The following is a 17,364-nucleotide window of genomic DNA, read 5'->3' on the forward strand; positions in this document are numbered from 1 at the left end:
GATGATTAAAGCTAAGTGAAATGTCTCTGGTATGGCAGAGAGGTGACCTTACTTGGACTACATTCATGTACAGAGAGAATTGCAGTGGTACCACAGATTTGAAAATAAGTCTTCAGAATACTGTTAGACTTTAAACGTTGTACTGACACCTTGCTAGATTATTACAATGCTGGAAGTCAGAGTTGTGTCTTCCTGCTTTGTCTGAACAGAAATATCACTGTTAGAAGTTAGTGCTGGTTTCAGGACTGTGTGTAGGGCTTTGGTGACGATTTGGTTTTTCCCTTGTGGAGACTTCTTTGTGCTGCAACATTGCATTAAATACTTAAACATGTCAGGCACCTCACAAATTCTAGTTGTTGTTAATGTTTTGTTTGTGCTTAGGGTCACCTTTTTTAGCTTAGCTAAATTGTTGCCAAAAAAATCAAAAGCAGTACAGAGGAAAAAAGTATAGGATGTGGCAAAACTATTGTAACATCCAGACCAGTCAAAATCAAAATGAGATACATTTATACATATTTATTTATCTATAGATTTTTCTTATCATATTTATCACCTTATGTAATGTATGTCTCATAGTTATGTTTAACTTTGTGTATGTTACTATATATATAATGTCTTCTGTATGTGTTTGTGCATTTAAATATTATTTATATGTGTCCAAATGATTGAGAAGGAGAAGTTACAGGATCATTTAACATGGTATAAAATTTTTGATTTGGATGAAATTGAGGCTTTGGTATTTAAAAATATTCTTCAGACTATTCTGGAATATGATTAAGGAATTTGGTATATAACTCATTACAAAAAAAGAATCTGCTTACTAGTATATTTGGTAGATACGTTTTTCCCAAACAATTGTTTAAATCTGTCTTCTTGAACTTCTCTTGTTACTGACATCTCAGATTGCTAAAATGAGACAGTCTTTTAGTGGCCTTTTGAATGTGGGTCCCATTAAATGGTTTACAACAGCAGTCAATCAACCAGTATTCAAAGCAAGAATCAGATGCTTGTTTGGCTTTAACTCAATCCCAGTATGGCCATGCGTAAAGAATTTATGTGTCATTTTCACAGTCCAAACAGAACTCTGCCTTGAATTATTTTTACATGAGCACTACATCTGACTTTCTCTAGCAATAGAGAGAATGGATGTTCTTCACTAATATTAGATTAAGAAAGGGCACTATTATCCCCATTTTTCCCAGTTCTGTACGGATTTAGATGCATCTTGGTGTAATATGTGCATTTAATTTCTTGGTTTTGTACATGTTAATATATATTTATTTAAAGCCAACAAGTGAAGGAAAACACTATATTGAAATGTAGTTAAAATTACTTATTTTTTCATTTCAAAGAAGAAGAAATTTTATTTTAATGAATTTAGAAAAAATCCTTTTGATATGTTTTAAAATGTGATTTGGATGGGGTTTTTAATAATTATAGGTAGCTAGGACATTAAAATAAGGGAGGTAATGTGGTTCTATTAATACATCAAAAATAGTGAATTTTGAAAACTACTTAATACAGACAAAAAACTGTATCCAGGTCTAGTTCTTCCTACATGTACATGTACTCAAGCACTTATCTTTTCCTTGAAGTATACAAAAATTACAGAAACAGAATTTACTTATTACCTAGAGTTTGGTCATGGTTGAGTGTTTTGCATTTAATAAGATGAAAAGACCTGAAAGGGGGTCAGAATTAATGTCAGAAATCCATTCACAATGGAGATTTGCTTACTCCCACGTCCAGCAGTCAGGATGGCCAGGTGTGTCCTGGGGGGCATCAGGCACAGCATGGCCAGCCGGGCAAGGGAGGGGATTGTCCTGCTCTGCTCTGGGCTGGGACAGCCTCACCTCCAGTGCTGGGGGCAGCTCTGGGTGCCACAATGTAAAAAAAACATTAAAGTACCAGGTAGTGTCCAAAGGAGGGCAACAAAGATGGTGAAGGGCCTTGAGGGGCAGCCATGTGAGGAGCAGCTCAGGTCACTTTGTCTGTTCCGCCTGGAGAAAAGGAGATTGAGTGGAGACCCCACTGCAGTTACAACTTCCCTGTGAGGGGAAGCAGAGGGGCAGGTACTGATCTCTTCTCTCTGGTGACCAGGGACAGGACTTGGGGAAAAGGCAAAAAGCTGAGCTGAGGGAGGTTTGGTACCAGAAAAAGGTTTTTCACCCAGAGGGTGGTTGGGCACCGGAACAGGCTCCCAAGGGAAGTGGTCACAGCCTGACAGTTTATGAAGCATTTGGACAATGCTGTCAGGTGCATGGTGTGACTCTTGGGCTGTCCTGTGCAGGGCTAGGAATTGGACTTGATGATCCTGATGGGTCCCTTCCAGCTCAGTGTATTCTATGGCTGTATGGCTAATAAGTGTCACAACACATATCACATTTATTTAAAAGTGTGTTTAAAAATAGGGGAACCAAAAGAGATTGATATGAATAAAAGGTAGAAGTACAATTCTTGCTGAACTGCATTAGTATACACCACAGGTAATCAGGCTTGGACAGGGTGTTACAGAGCAGCATCCACTAACTTTAGCAGAGCCTACATCTGCACCAGAAGCTTTCTCTATGAGGGCTAGCCCCACAGGGTATATGTTCAGGAGTTAAAAATTGATGTGATAGTGATGGTAATGTTGAAGCTTCATCTTCAAAGTAGAGTTCAGTTTGCTGTTTAAGGTAAACAAGACAACAAGGCAACAAAGTGTCCTTCTTTGGACCACCCATGTCATGGCAGCTATTATATGCCACCTTGAATCCCAAAGAAGATAAGTGGCTTTCAATCTGACAAGTGAATGCTGGAATGAGTTGAGCTTTTCAATATATACTCCTTCACCTGAACAATTGGTCAGTTTTTGATATTGTGGTAAAGATGTTCAATAGATCTTCTGATTGTCAGGAGGAGCATTATGTAAATCTTATGTCAAATATACCTTTAGTATTAAGTATCTCACTTAAATATTTTCAGGATCCATTAATGAAGATTTTTGTAGACTTGTTTCAAAGAAAATTGGTTTGTAGTATTATAATGTAAAATGAGATAATACACATTAAACAAAGTTATCACATGCCAACCTGTTTTCTGTGATGTTTCTTCTGTGTGGGTTGTAAGAAGTTTATACATCAGACTTCCCCTGTGCTATCTCTGAGGTAGAGGAATTTCAAGAAGTCTGTTGCTGGTTGGAAACCACCCAGTAGGTTACTGTTACTTTCTGCACAACCTAAATTCATATTTCTGGAATGTTGACCAACCTGGTGGTTAAAGTACTCTTACAGTCCCCCTTAATCCATGTAATCTAGCAGCAGCAATATGGAAAATAAAATATCAGACTACAAACATCTGGTTTATCTGTATAACATCATAATCATATGGTAAAAGGTAATGCTTCTTTCTGCTCTAGTAGTCTCAAAGAGACGCCTTTTTAAGTAGCAGAACACTAGTGGGTCAATTTGCTTTTCAGTGGATCTATGTACAAGTTTGGTGTCCAGTCTGACCTTGGCCCAAGGTCATTCTGCAGTCTCTCTGAGATGGGAGACACCTGCAGGAATTCGCTCTTCCAATCCTAAATGGAGTGTCTAAGGCAGGATCTGAAAAGGGTCTGTGACAGCCAAGCTGTGAGCATAAGATGCCCTTATTAAGTTGTTAATATTTGTTAATTAGCTTCCTTGCTAATTCCATATATGTGTATATAAAAAAATGCAAATTTTCAACTAAATAGCAAAAAGTTGCATTATATTTTTAATTTTTTAAGTTTCTGAGGGAGATCAATAACCTTGTGCACAGAACATGTTACAAAAAAAAATTCTGCCAATTGCTGGTGTTAGGCTATTTAAATAATTTAAGTAACATTTTTGTTCCTTTAATAAACCTGACTAGGCTTTTGTGGTGCAGTTTATGCTTCCACATTACATTGTACAATGCTAGCCAGGCAGCTGCTCAACACCCGTGTCTCAAACAAAGATCAAGATACTTTTGATAATACGTTTCATATGAACCCTCCAGACTGAAAACGAGTTTGTTAGCAATAGGTTTGGGAATGTTCACATGGAAGAAAGAATTACAAAAGAAAGAACAGAAGAAAGACTCATCTGTACCTGAAACAGAAAATAGATATAATAATGTCACTCTATGAACTCTGAATAATACTGAGAAGAAACAGAAGACTGAAAATAAAGGAATTGGAAACCAATTGATAGTTGGATAGATTGTCAACATCCCTCAGTGTGCTCTTGATAAAAATGCACTTACAGTGTCAAGTAAAAAATACAGTAGCATTTCACCTTCATCATCAAGGACAAAGATGTTTCAAATACAGTATGCAGTATGAAATTTTGGCAGTTTGTCTGAAAGCTTTTTATAGTGGCACAATCTTAAGTGAAAGAAAGATTTCCATTTGTCTCCTGTAGATGCTCTTCTGCGTCTCTGTTTACTGGTAGTTTGACCTCATGTCGTTGATTTTATTTGTATGGTAATTGAGCATTTTCTACATTGGGAACAGCAATGGTAAGCAGGCAAATGCTGCTTTAGTTGTCCAGATTCTATACCCAGCAAGATTACACATATTATGTGTTGGTTTCTTTTCACCTTCCGTCTTAATTGCATGACAGTGAATCCTTTTTTGTAAAATAATGATACATTCTTTAGTTGTACCTGTTATTTGCCCTTCTTTCCTCTTTGTGATTTCAAAATACCCTTAGGCTTGTTTCTTTCCCTTCTTAATTTTCTTTTCTTGATAGTCTATTTGTAGCCTAGCTTCTATTTTCTCCATCCTATTAGGTTTTGAGTAACTGTTTTTGAGATTCTTGCATATCTGTGGCACTTCTACTGAATTTTAATTAATTATATGGTAGTCATGGTGCTTCTGGATAAAAATGTCTTGGGTGGTTTCCCAGGGGCTGTTTCTTAACATTAGGAATTAGTAATTAAATCACTGTTTGTGTTGAGTTTATCCAGAGCTGCTGCAGTCTTGTGCATGCAGTGTGCTGAACAAGTATTTGCCTAAATAAAAAGCAAAAGGTATTACATGCTAAGCAGTAAAATCTTTCCCTAAAGCTCTGTTTCTCAGCTGAGTCATGTGGTGGAATATTGACTTATAAAAATGGTTCTTTTAAACATGACAGAGAAAAATTCACATATTGGTTATTAACCTAGAAGCCAGGCTCTTTATGGACACTAACTAGAAAGTAGCAGTCCAGGGGTTTTTTACACACATCAAATATTTTTTTATTTCCTAATGACAACAGAGTGGTGCCCTGTTGATTCCTTTTCATTACTCCTGCATTAGAACTTGATGGATGGGTTCTAGCAATGTATCTCATCTTGTATTGCTACACTGGGCAGTTGCTTCTGTATTTGGTCATAAAAATGCAGGTGTTGGGGGAAAGGGCTTGTTTTGAATTATACCACAAGTTGAATTTCTCTTTCATGACAGTACTCAGCAATTTATCAAAACAGGTATTTCTAGGACAGAAACAATAGTTTTCTTATTCTGACAGTGCATAAAATATTTTTGAGGCCCCTAGTATTTGTAAATGCAGATTCTTTTAGTGAAAATAATTTCAAGATAAATTGTGACATATTTTAAAGATGCATTGTTAATGTGGCTTGTAGTGTCATTTTGTTTCCAACAAGACCAAAATGTGCTGTTTCTCATGGAAGCAGTAGAATCTAAGACAAAGATTAGATCAACCACAAGCTAAAACATGACATCATTGTTTTAACAGTAACTTTCCAAGTTACTTGGTTTTACTCTGTTCTTAAACACAACAGTTCAGTATCTGCTGAATCCATAGTATGTGATCTTTTATTTTTCAATGAAGATAAGATATTTAAGGCCTACATTAATATTTGATGACAGCTAATAGACCTGAATCACCCATGGCATAAGTTTTGTGGTATTACTCCAGTGTTTGATGTACCTTGCTCGCTTGTGCTGTGGAAGTGACAGGGAGAACTTGAGATTACGTGGAGATGACAATGCTAAATGCAGCTGTTCTTCCTGCTTCTCAAGTGTGGGTGCCACCACTAGGCTGATGCTAAAATCTTTAACTGTGTACTAATTTCTGTACCAGCAGCAGCAGCTCAGGAGGTTTACATGGCCAAAGCTGTGGTACCCAGGTGTAGATTAAATGTGCAAACATACTCATAATTACCAGGCATACTTACAGACATCTGAAGATAGGGTTCCAATATTTTAACTTTCTAAACATGTGTACTGTTTATTTTCTGAGACAGTGTGGGTTCACGCTGCTTTCATTCTGGGCAGATATCTGGGGATATGTGGCTGCCAGAGTGCTGAGCTTGTCAGTTCCAGTTGGCAGCACAGATTTCTATTCACCTGGATTTGGATCAGCTGTTGGTACAGCAAGGATGTCCTCCCTAGACTGCATGGTTTTACTTTAGGTAAATAGTTTACTTTCTGAAGTCCAAAGACGTTACAGTTGACCCATACTTTTAAAAACCTCTGCTGTTACTTCATGTTTTGCAAAGAGCAGGTTTGACTTACAGAATTCTGAGTAGCCATCCATAGCCTAGGGATTACACCAGAAAGTAATTGCTGACTGAAGACTGTTTGAAAAACCTTTTGCCTTTTAAATCATTTATTTAGAGAAGCAGTGAAAATGCCACAAATGATTTTTAATACCTAGGCTGCCATAGCTTTTTTTTTAAATGTTTAAGATGTTTTGAATCAGAAACCTTAGATACTGAACTTTATTGTTTTAATCAAGAGAACAAACAAAAGCCTTTTTTACACATATAAATGCTCCTAATTAAATGCTTTTGGAAAGTGGGTCAAGCTGAACAGGAACAAAGCACTCTCTTATTCCAAAATAAGAGTGTTCACATATGGAATTATTCAGAAACAGCTCTTAGTACTTTAAAATTCTCAGGCAATGCTAATCTGTCTTATCTTTCAAATGCAGGCAAGCTCTATAGTTTTCCTTCCCCATTCCTTTCATATTGCAGACTCAAAACATATTGGATGTTAAAATTTTTCATCACTTGATTAGGTTGTTACACCATGTCTGGAAGAAGGGCAGATTTGTTAGTGTATCTTTAATATTAGAAATGTTATTTTCACATGAAAGGAAGTAAACGCAATCATTATTTTGCATGGGATGTACTCTTTCAGATGATTATGTTGAATTCTTTCTCATCTTTATTCTTGGTGGATTCAGCTTTCTATGCATTGTAGTTTCCTTTCCTGATGTCTACACTATCTCAAGTAACATATCATCCGCAATCCAGATTATAGTAACACTATTTCCTTTTTCCAGTTGTCTTGCAGTTAACTAGTCAGTCTCTCTTTTTATTTTTTTTTATTCCCAGAAATATGCAGAATATCTGGTTTAACTTGATTCATATTTCATTACTTGGGCTGGTTTGAATGTACTTAGTGGTTATCTCCAGTCTTGGGATAGCTTTTCTTAATTTCTGAGAACACAAAACACATGAAGGTATGCTGTGTCTCCAAATGGAGTTTGAAATGTTGTAGTACAACTTTTTCTATATAGGCATAAAACTGTATGCATTTCAAAGCAGACCAAAATCTATGATTTGAAATACAGATGTGTAAACCCTAATGTCCTAGTTATTGGAGAACTATTGCAAATATTTTCCAGATAAAAAGTCATCTGTATTTTTACTTCTTCTCTGTATCATGGTGCCTTTTATTGGTTTATATGACCAACTTGAACAATCGTGTTAATTCAGGTGCTTATGAGGAAAAAGGACTGTGGTTTTAAAGATTTAGTCATTTCTTACTGCTCTTTCTGCTTGTTCAGTTTTAAACTCTCCACTTACTTTCAGTCCTTTTCTTCACTTCTTTATCTGTTTGGAGCTTAAGTAGTACAGGGCCAGTGGTGATGGGGTTCACCTAATGAGATTCTAAGGAAAAGAAAATTATCTTGGGAGAATATTGGTTTTTGTAAGTAGATTTTAAAGGTGAGAATTATAAAGTAGAATGCAATAGCTGAATACAAAATTTTTTGATTGTTTGGATATATTTGAACTATATAGCATCCTTTTGTTCAGAGGAAGGATCTTGTCTAAATAAGTTGTGCTGCACAAATATGTGGAATTAGTCAGCTGCATATACCTGATAAGTTTCTCTTCTGTAGCAGTAGCTATTCTGATTGTTCAATTTTTATTTGAATATTTTTGTCTTTATGGTTTATTTAATATAGAGGAAGAATCTGTAAGGGTTTGTGTTTTGTCACATACATACATTTTTTCAATGTAAATTTACATTTGTGCAAATCCAAGTGTAATGGTCTGTCAGTGCAGTTATATTAATAACTTTGTACTAGTAGAGCGAATACAATAAGAAATCTATAGATCTTCAAACTCTCTTTTAAGGGCTGTTTTCCCAACCAAATTTTGGTCTACAATGCTGGCCCACAATCTCTTGCACTGTGAAATACAACATGTACTGAATGTATATTATCCACTAGTTAAAAAGTGCATTTCATAGGTGTATTATGTTGAAAAGTCCTTCTGTTTCTTATTAGAGGAGGGGATTGTTACATATCCTTGTGTATAAATAAAATTTAGAAGTGAAAAAAAGATTTTAGATTAATATCTTTTGTAGGAATTTGTCCCCAGAATGAGATGCCTCCATTTCCAGTTGTGTGGAGTCCAGTATCTCAGAGTAGGGTCAAGAAAGGCTGAACTGAATCCTGCATTGAACAAGCCAGGCATCAACACCTCTTTGTCTTACTTTGATTTCTGAGTTAGGCATCTCACCCAACTGGGATCCAAAACCTCTGCTTATGATACATTGGTACTTAAATCAGGATTCACATTTTATTTTAAAGAGGAAATACATTTTACATACATAGTTTGCTTGCAAGTGAAATTGGACATTTGGAGTTTTTCTTCTCTCAGCTTGGGGAAATTCATGCCCCCAAAGACTAGCAAAGCCACAAATGGTAGCTTAGCATGGAAGCTTAATGATGCACCAATGTTCTTCAAGGAGCTTCACCAGAGCAGCAGAGAATTCGGACATCACAGAGTCAAACAATGTGCCCCACCACTGCCCCAAATCAGACTCTGTAATCCTGTGATTATTTCCTGGAGTGTCTAGTCTTACGGAGGTCACAAGCACAATGCTAAAATGCTCACTGCACTCTTAATCTTTTGACTGATTTAGAAAAGGGAGTGTCCAGTTTCTGGATCCTAAGCCCAGGCTGTTCAATCTGAGCCAGTTCTGAACATGACTAATTCTGCTACTGGACAGCAGGAGAATATGTGGGGTTTATTCCATTTCTGGAGGCAGATGCATCACTGCTGGCTAAATGCTCAGTGTGGTGCTTGTCTTTTTTTGGTTTTCATTAGAAAAATTATCAATATATAGGATTCATACATACATGCATACATATTATATTTATGTCCCTGTTTGTTTGCATACTTGCATATAGTGCACATGCATGCATGTTTACAGTTAGGTGATGTAAAACACTGCTTTTAAGCAGCTTTTTCTTCCTGAAATCCTTGCAATCAATTCTGCCACAGCAGTGGGTGATGTTTGTTCGCATGGAGGAGGTTAAAAAAAGCACAGCAGAAAAGCATTGAATACATGTGGGTTTGAACAGCCTTTGTCTATGGGACTTGTATGATACCTTGACATATATCCAAGCTGCTTCCTTCCAGTTGCACAGTAGCTGAAACATGTACTATTGTTAGTACATTTCATTGAAGTGTTCCTTTTCTTTGGAGATAGTTCAGAGAATCTCATACATGAGTGTCCAGCATATTTTCTGACTGTTGCATGTTGTTATCTTTTGTATATGAGCTTATTTTTCAAGCTATGCTAGCTTTTGAATTCTTATGTAAGAGGTTCCTTAGCACTTAAAAAATTAATGTTTAACATCGTAATCAAAATACATAGAAAAATCGTATTTTATCAATTAGTATAAAATAGCAATTTTGAAATCAGAACAGATACTGGTAGTACTACCAGTGGTTTCTCCTCTCTCCAAAAATATTTATCATTGCTAAGGATAAAATGTCTTTTTCCCTTCTCAAGGAGTTATACAGTACACAGAAATTTTATGGAAATAATCAGAATGAGAACAAACAAAGGAAACTGTTTTACTTCATCTGATGCCTGCTTACACAAGTAAATTTTGTAAAGAAATACTTTTCAATACATTGAGGTAAAGAGAAAGATTTTGTTATTTCACTTATTTGATTTTGTATCCTCTTGTCACAGAGCAAATGCAGAATCACATTCCCTTTTTTATGACCTTTATAAATACCACTCTGTCCTTGGAGTGCAGAAATATGTGAGAATGCCTACTCAGTTAATTACATTTTACTCAGTTAATATAATAAGTATCTCAGTCTCCCAATTCTTAAATTCCTTTTTAAGAATGAAAATATTTTTCTGAAAATGGCACAGTTTTTGTACAAATAGGTAATGGGTGTTCATATATGAAACTAAAATTCCAGAACACACTTCCTTCATATTTATCGATCTTAAATACTGAGATTGGAAGGCAATAAATGTATTTCTAGGTGAAGATACAATAAGGTCTTTGAGCTGTAATCCTAACTCATTTATTTCTGAGAACCTTCCAGTAAATCTCTTCTAGCTGTTAGATCACTTTGGACTCCATAGTTTTCTAGGACTTTGAGATTATGCATTTTCAGAGTTCCATATCTTATATTACGTAGATATCACTTTTGTATCTTTTTATAGAGATGTGATAGAAAATCACAATGCATAATCTTTGCTTCACTTGTTCTTACTTTACGTTTCACTTCTTCCAAATATGCATAACATTCAGATTAATTGTTGCCAGTAATCTTATGTGACCTACAAAGAAATGTATCAATTTATTTAAAAATTCATATCTTTTAAATCTGTGAGCCTATTCTGTTAATGTCTGAGTCTCTTGGGTAAATCCTGTAATTATATCTACATTATTTTAGTGAGCTCCAATGTTTTATCTCATCTGTAATTAGAGGCCAGTGAAAAACTGGCAGAACTATTTGTTTAAATCAGAATTAGGAGGCAGTTGATCTGTAGCAGAAGAATGGTTGGGTTCTAGATTAAGTCTCTGTTAACTTTAGGACAGAACTTGATTTTTTTGTTACTTAGGGGGTTTAGAGAAGGATGTATGAAAGGAATAACAAGAATCTGTGTATGAGTAACCGAAGTGAGTTCACAGTCATCTGAGAAAGCAAAAGCTGGCTGGCATTCCCAGTTCTCCTTTTCTTTCCATTTAGAATGAGTTTTCTGCTTTGGTCTCAGGAAAATCTTGGAGCAGAATAGCGTAAGAAATGAGTCAGTGTTACTGCCTGTCCTGATCCTTTAGCAGAGTCTCTCTGGCACTTCTCTTTGTGATGATAAATCTGGTAGATTCGCACATAGGCAATCATGGCAGTGTAATGCCTTTTAGTTAAAATTACACCAGCAGTTACCCAGCTTTCAAACTGTTGGTGTGTTTGTGATGTGTTGATAGACCATATGCTACAGGGTCAACTGGAAGTGATAAATGCAGATTATTCAGTACACTTACTGCAAAGATATATTAATAATGAATGCATTTTTTGTGCCTGTTTTTGAGATGAACATTTCAAATTCCATGGTCTTTTCCCCTTTCCTTTCACAGTGTAAATTTAAACAGTGATAAGAAAAATGCAAAAGGAAAGAAGCAGCTTTTTAAAATTACCGTCAGTAAATGATTGCTGGACTAAATGTTCACAATATTCAAGAATATGTGAGTTAGATCCTGAAATATTTTCCAATTTCCAATTTTTGTCTTTTTAGGAAGGAGTGAGAGCAAAATTTTCCTGAAATAAGTTTTATTTTAACTTGTATACTCAGACGAGAGCATAACAATTTAGTGCATTTGTTGTTTGCAAAAGATTGTTCTTTGTTTATCAGTTTTAGCTGAACATAGATTTGAACTTCACCTGGCATGTACTGCTTTAAGTAGCATTGTGCATGTCAGATGAAAGCCGTGGTGCTGCACATTAATCAGATAAAACAATTCAAACAAGAGGGTGGCCTGAAGGATCCATACTTGGTTTCTATTTGAAACTCAAGGTAGAGAGCTCTTTGCTGAGGTGAATGGGTGTAGATAGCCCAAAAATATTATATTCCTGAGGAATCTCACAGATGTGTGGTGCAAGTGTGGGATGGGAATATTTTGCCTGCTGCCAGTGGCCAAAATATGAGCACTGGGAGAGAATTAACTGATTGGCAGACTAAGCTGCTTTCTCATCTCACTGGCATGGAGGAAACTAGAATTCTCTGGGCGTTGACTTTGGCCTGACTCCTTGCCAACTTTAGGAGGAGTCAATCTCTTAAAATTGAGGATTGATTAGGACTGAACATGATCGCTGGTCAGAGCATCCATCTTCCTCCTTGCTCCTTTTACAGACCTTCTTTCCACTGTGGCTGATCTTTTTGAAGGACTGTTGGCTGTGGAAGAAAAGGCTGTATTTAAGAATTTATTCAAATCTAGAAATTAATTTTCTGAAAGGTTTTGAAGTTAAATATGTGATTTCAAAGGAAATCATTAATTCTGTTCTTTCAGAATATTTATTTTCTTTATAATCTGACCAAAGAGATTGGTTAAGCTGTGTTCCATGTACAGTTTACTAATGCAAACAGCCCTTGCCACTGCCACATCTTACTCTTGTTTAACTTTTATACAGCACATGAACAGATTTCAGTGAACCAATTAAGGTGCAGACTAGCTGATGGCATCAAAACCTTCCTTATTAATTGTGGTTTTTAAATACAAGTTGTACATGGATTCCTTTACTGACTTTATGCTACTTTCCTTTACCCCCGCCTCAATCAATCATTAAAAGCCTTTGATACAGCCTCAAAAACATAGCTGTAACACACAGTAACCCGTATTGGTCCCTACATTTCTGTTCTTTAATTCTAAGCACTTGTTTGCACAGTACCAAATACCTCATTTTCACTGGCATTCAGGAATAATACGGCAAAAAGTTGAAGAATTACATAAAATACCGGGTATTTGTTCTCACTAGAAAGTTAGGGGGAAAAAAACCCTTTTTCTACTGATTTCCAGAATTTCAAATAGCATTGGGCATCTGTCTATTCAATATTTAATTTTTCCTCAGACTGTAGAAATACATATTTTAAGGAGCTTTCTGCTTTTGTACTATCAAGTACTTCTAAAATAAATGAAGATTTTTACAGAAAGGACTACCTTAAATATTAATTTTTATCTTGACTTGCATTCTTTCCAGAAGTTTTAACAAGCAGGGGAAAAGGAACTTTGTAATTTCTCAGAAAATTAACAAATGGGCACTGGAGTACCAGATGTAGGAGATGAGGGAAAAGCTGCAATACTGAGGGGTGTTGCAACAGGAGTGAGAAGGGGACTGCAATAAGGACCTCCCTGTGCAACCTTATGCCAGCTAAATTTTGGGCACATTCAGTGAGTATTTATGTATTTAAGTATTCCAAACCAGAGAAGACTTTCAGTAAAGAATGGTAATGAAGAGCAATACATCAGCAATAAAATACTGACTAGGGTCAGTGGTGGTAGCAGATTGGATACACAGAACTGTGGTACAGTGTCAGTGCATTTCAGTGACTTTCATGACAGTCTTTGATGGGAAAAAATATTAGCAGTCACAATTAATTGTAATTTCTTTTTTTCCTTTGGGAAAAAAGTGTATTCAATTTGCTTGTTCTTAGTGGAGAACCCATTTCAGGTTTTTTAACAAGAATTGTTCTTCTAGTCTATGCACAACAGCATTTCAGAGAGAAAATTGTAACATAATGTGATCAAAAATATATGCTCATTGCAAAAAATATCTCACTGTGCTGTGTACATAAATGTAAAAACTTGTCATGTTTGAATGAAGAACAAAGGAATGATGTACAAAAGTAGATCTCTAACTTCTTTTTCTTGGTAGGAGGGTTTCCCAGATCTTCAAAATAATAATTTAGAAACACTACATGTAATCAGGAAAATAAAATATTCAAAACAACATTTGGAGAAAAAACCAAAAGTCTTCTTAAAACAAGGCAAACTGTATAGTGATAATTTGTTGGAAATTAAGATTTAGCAATGTAGATGTCAGAACATAGTGATTAAACCCTTGCTACTGCCACATCGTATTCTTGTTTAATTTTTATACACATAGGAAAACCACCTATCATTATTTTGTTATAGTAAATAATTTGAAAGTTAAATGAATCTTTTATATTCTCTTTAAAATTTCTTTGGTGCTCTCACAGTCAGGTTGACTCTCAGTAAACCAGCAATGGACAATAATAGCTGGCTGTAGCTACTGACCACTGCGTAGAATTCAGAGACAGCATACTAGGAACAGAGCTATTTTCAAGCCTATTATCTCAGCTGCTCAGTTTCCTTATTTCAGAAGGAAACAGTATGTAAGTATCAAAAATTTTCCCTTGACTTGTATTACAGTTTTTTGCACGCATGGCATTTAATAATTCATATTAAGATAAGAGAGTCAGGATTTTAAAGGGCGTTTCCCTCACAGTAATGAAAGTATCCTTCAGTTTCTGGTCCTCATATTTATTTATATCCTTAATCTTTCTTTTTCACAGAAACAGCAGGAACTACCTGAATATTGAATGAAATGAATGCTTAGGAGGTCTCAGAGTCTTAGGCTTGTAAACTGAGTCTTGGCAAGACCCTGAAGTATGAGGAGGACCTTGCCCTGGTTTTTCACATTGTCATTGTCATGGGACTTATCTACAAGTCTTTATATGTCAAAGGGGATGCATTCTTGTACTGGCAATCCAGTATGAAAGTCCCTCTCACACACATCCTCTCAGTGAGGCCAGATCACTTCAGGAATAGATGGGCTACCTTGGGATGTACACACTATAGGTGGTCACATTCACTCTGCAAAGAAGGGGGCCATGACATGTTTGTGGTTTGCACCCAGAAGTGCTGTATGGTTCATTCTAAATGTGGTCCTGAATGCATTCCTGAGGGTAACAACTTGTACAGTTTGCAGATTTGGTCTTGAGCCTTGCCCTCAGGTTGCACTTAAAATAGAAGGCAGGCTCATTGGTGGCTGGCATCCCAGCCTTTCCTGAAAGGTACAGTGTGTTCCAGAAATGGAACTCACAGGAATAGTGATTTGCAGTGAGTAGGAGCAAGATTCTCTCTCTAGAAGGCAGTGTTGTAAAACACATATTAGTGGTGAGGATTCCCTGGAGGATTTTAATGTGGTTTTAAAAAGCATAGCTCAAATATGCACTCCTGTTTTATAATGCAAATGCCAACTCATTATCTTCTTTTTCTTTTTTTTTTGTATAATGCATATTTCTAGGAATATTCTTAAGCTATTGAAAGAAAATAAACTACATTAAATTTAATTTAGGCTCATCATTTAAGCTTTTTCTCCAGAAAAATAGAATTGGAACTGTTTTCAGAAAGACACAATTGAAAAATTGTTAAAATTATACAATGCATTACAAACCAAGTAAGAAGTGGGAGCTTAGTCTGCACTGTCAAACACAGTAGGAGAATGTTTGCATATTGGCAAGTCCAACAGATCATTTATTTATCCCTGGTTTATCTTCTAAATGGGGATTTTAATTCTGATTTGGTAGGTGCTCCTAAAACAAAACTTACGGTGATATACTGCCTTCTGCACTCTTTGTGTGTGTATGTGTGTTTTTATACATAAGCTGGGGAATGGCTTAGGTTCTGAGTGCAGAAATACTTTTAAATTGAAATGCAGATCAGCCTTTCCTCCTCACCCACTTTTTACATAATTTGCACCACAAGCATCATCTAAAAAAAGCTAGGTTCCTTCTGATCAGCTGAACAGCATTCAGGAGCATTAAGAAGGCTGAAATTGCCTCTGCTTAAAATGAATACATTTTAGTTTCTCTTAGTCCTTACCTGCTGTAAGGAGAGAGACTTTCCAAGATTGAAAACCATAATTTCTGCTTGGGGAGGCTGATAATTCTATTTGCTGGTGTTGTTTCCACCACTTTGTTTTGGCTAATCTGAACAGCCATCCTTGATAAAGCATGGTACCTTGCCATTCTTTACCTGGCAAAATTTTACCGCTCTGTTTCAATCCCAAAGTGTACTTCAGTTTCTCTGCCTCCCCAAAAAATATATACCAGTATCTTTTGCTGCCTATTCATTTTTAATAATGCTTTGGCTGTTTAGGCCTCATGTGGCTCATGTGGAGTTATAATTCTATATCCAGTCACATGTGCCTGATACAGCTGAAAGCTTTGCTGCTCTGCTGTAACTTCCGTCAAAAATGTACTTTGTATATCTCACCAAAATTTCAAGAGATGTCCAAACAGTACAAATGGCAGGCCTTGAGCTAGCAAAGCACTGACAATGTGATCAGACCCACTTTTGTTACTGAATATCATATTTAAAATATTTAAGATGGATCCTCTCCAGCTCTGGAGGTTTCAATGGACTTGATGGTCCCTACCTTCATTCCAGAAGTTAGAATGCATGTAGAATGATGGGTCCAGTGTTAAAAAGCCAGATCCCTCCTTGAATCCTCTGTTTCTTCCTTGTACCCACAGTTGTGCTTTTGTATTTTGTTACTTTTGGATTAAAGATGGTTTATAGATGGATGAAAGTGGTCTATCACTGATTGTGACTATTCCAGAATTGCTTAATAGATTATTGTCATCCTGACATCCATGGATTGCCAGGACTGCTTAGAAAGTGATCAGTAAGAACTATGATTATTGCATGTTTTAACAGAAGGATTCTTGGGTTTAAGTACAAGAGGACTTTGTGCTTTTTGATACTGCTTGGTTAAACTTACTTGTGGAAAGATGAGAGCACCAGGAGCTCTGTGTTCATTTAGGTGCTATATAAATGTGATATGTGTATATAGATAGAGATTATGCTTACAGAAAACTTAAAAATATATGTTAATGTTTGTTTTATTACTTGAACATTTTTGATTGTTTGGGTTTTTTCTCTTTTTTAAGTTTTTTTGGTTGAGAATATTTGGGGGGTTTGCCTAAAATGTTGTCTGTCTTGTTTTGATCCTGAACTGAATGGAAGATACTGCTCACTCTTAGAAATACTTCTCCATGCTTAGATGACTTCACTTATGCCCTCTAGTATTCATGTTTAATTCATTTATGTTGTAGAATATGGGTCATGTTCTTTTCTTTTTGCTCTGGGTTAGGCTGACAGCATCTCCTCAAGTGAGGCAACTACGTAGCTCAAAGGAATTTCATTGAATACAGAATGTAAAAATTGTTATAGTTACTTAAAAAACTTGTATACTGTCCCGATTTTTTATTTCTGCTACTGGAAGATAAAATTCTTTAAACAGTAGATGATCTAATCATTGTTAATAACAGAGTAGTAATGGAAAAGAATAAAAATTACCACC

The 17,364-nt window shown here is 36.0% G+C and overlaps 1 protein-coding gene across 3 annotated transcripts in view; it reads left to right on the forward strand.

The window, feature by feature from the left end:
* The window catches only part of AKAP7 (A-kinase anchoring protein 7), a 78,010-nt gene that overhangs the window by 30,813 nt on the left and 29,833 nt on the right, over positions 1 to 17,364 (forward strand). The window lies entirely within an intron of this gene.

The sequence above is a fragment of the Zonotrichia leucophrys genome, chromosome 3 (assembly GCF_028769735.1).
Source record: "Zonotrichia leucophrys gambelii isolate GWCS_2022_RI chromosome 3, RI_Zleu_2.0, whole genome shotgun sequence".
NCBI classification, from domain to species: domain Eukaryota; kingdom Metazoa; phylum Chordata; class Aves; order Passeriformes; family Passerellidae; genus Zonotrichia; species Zonotrichia leucophrys.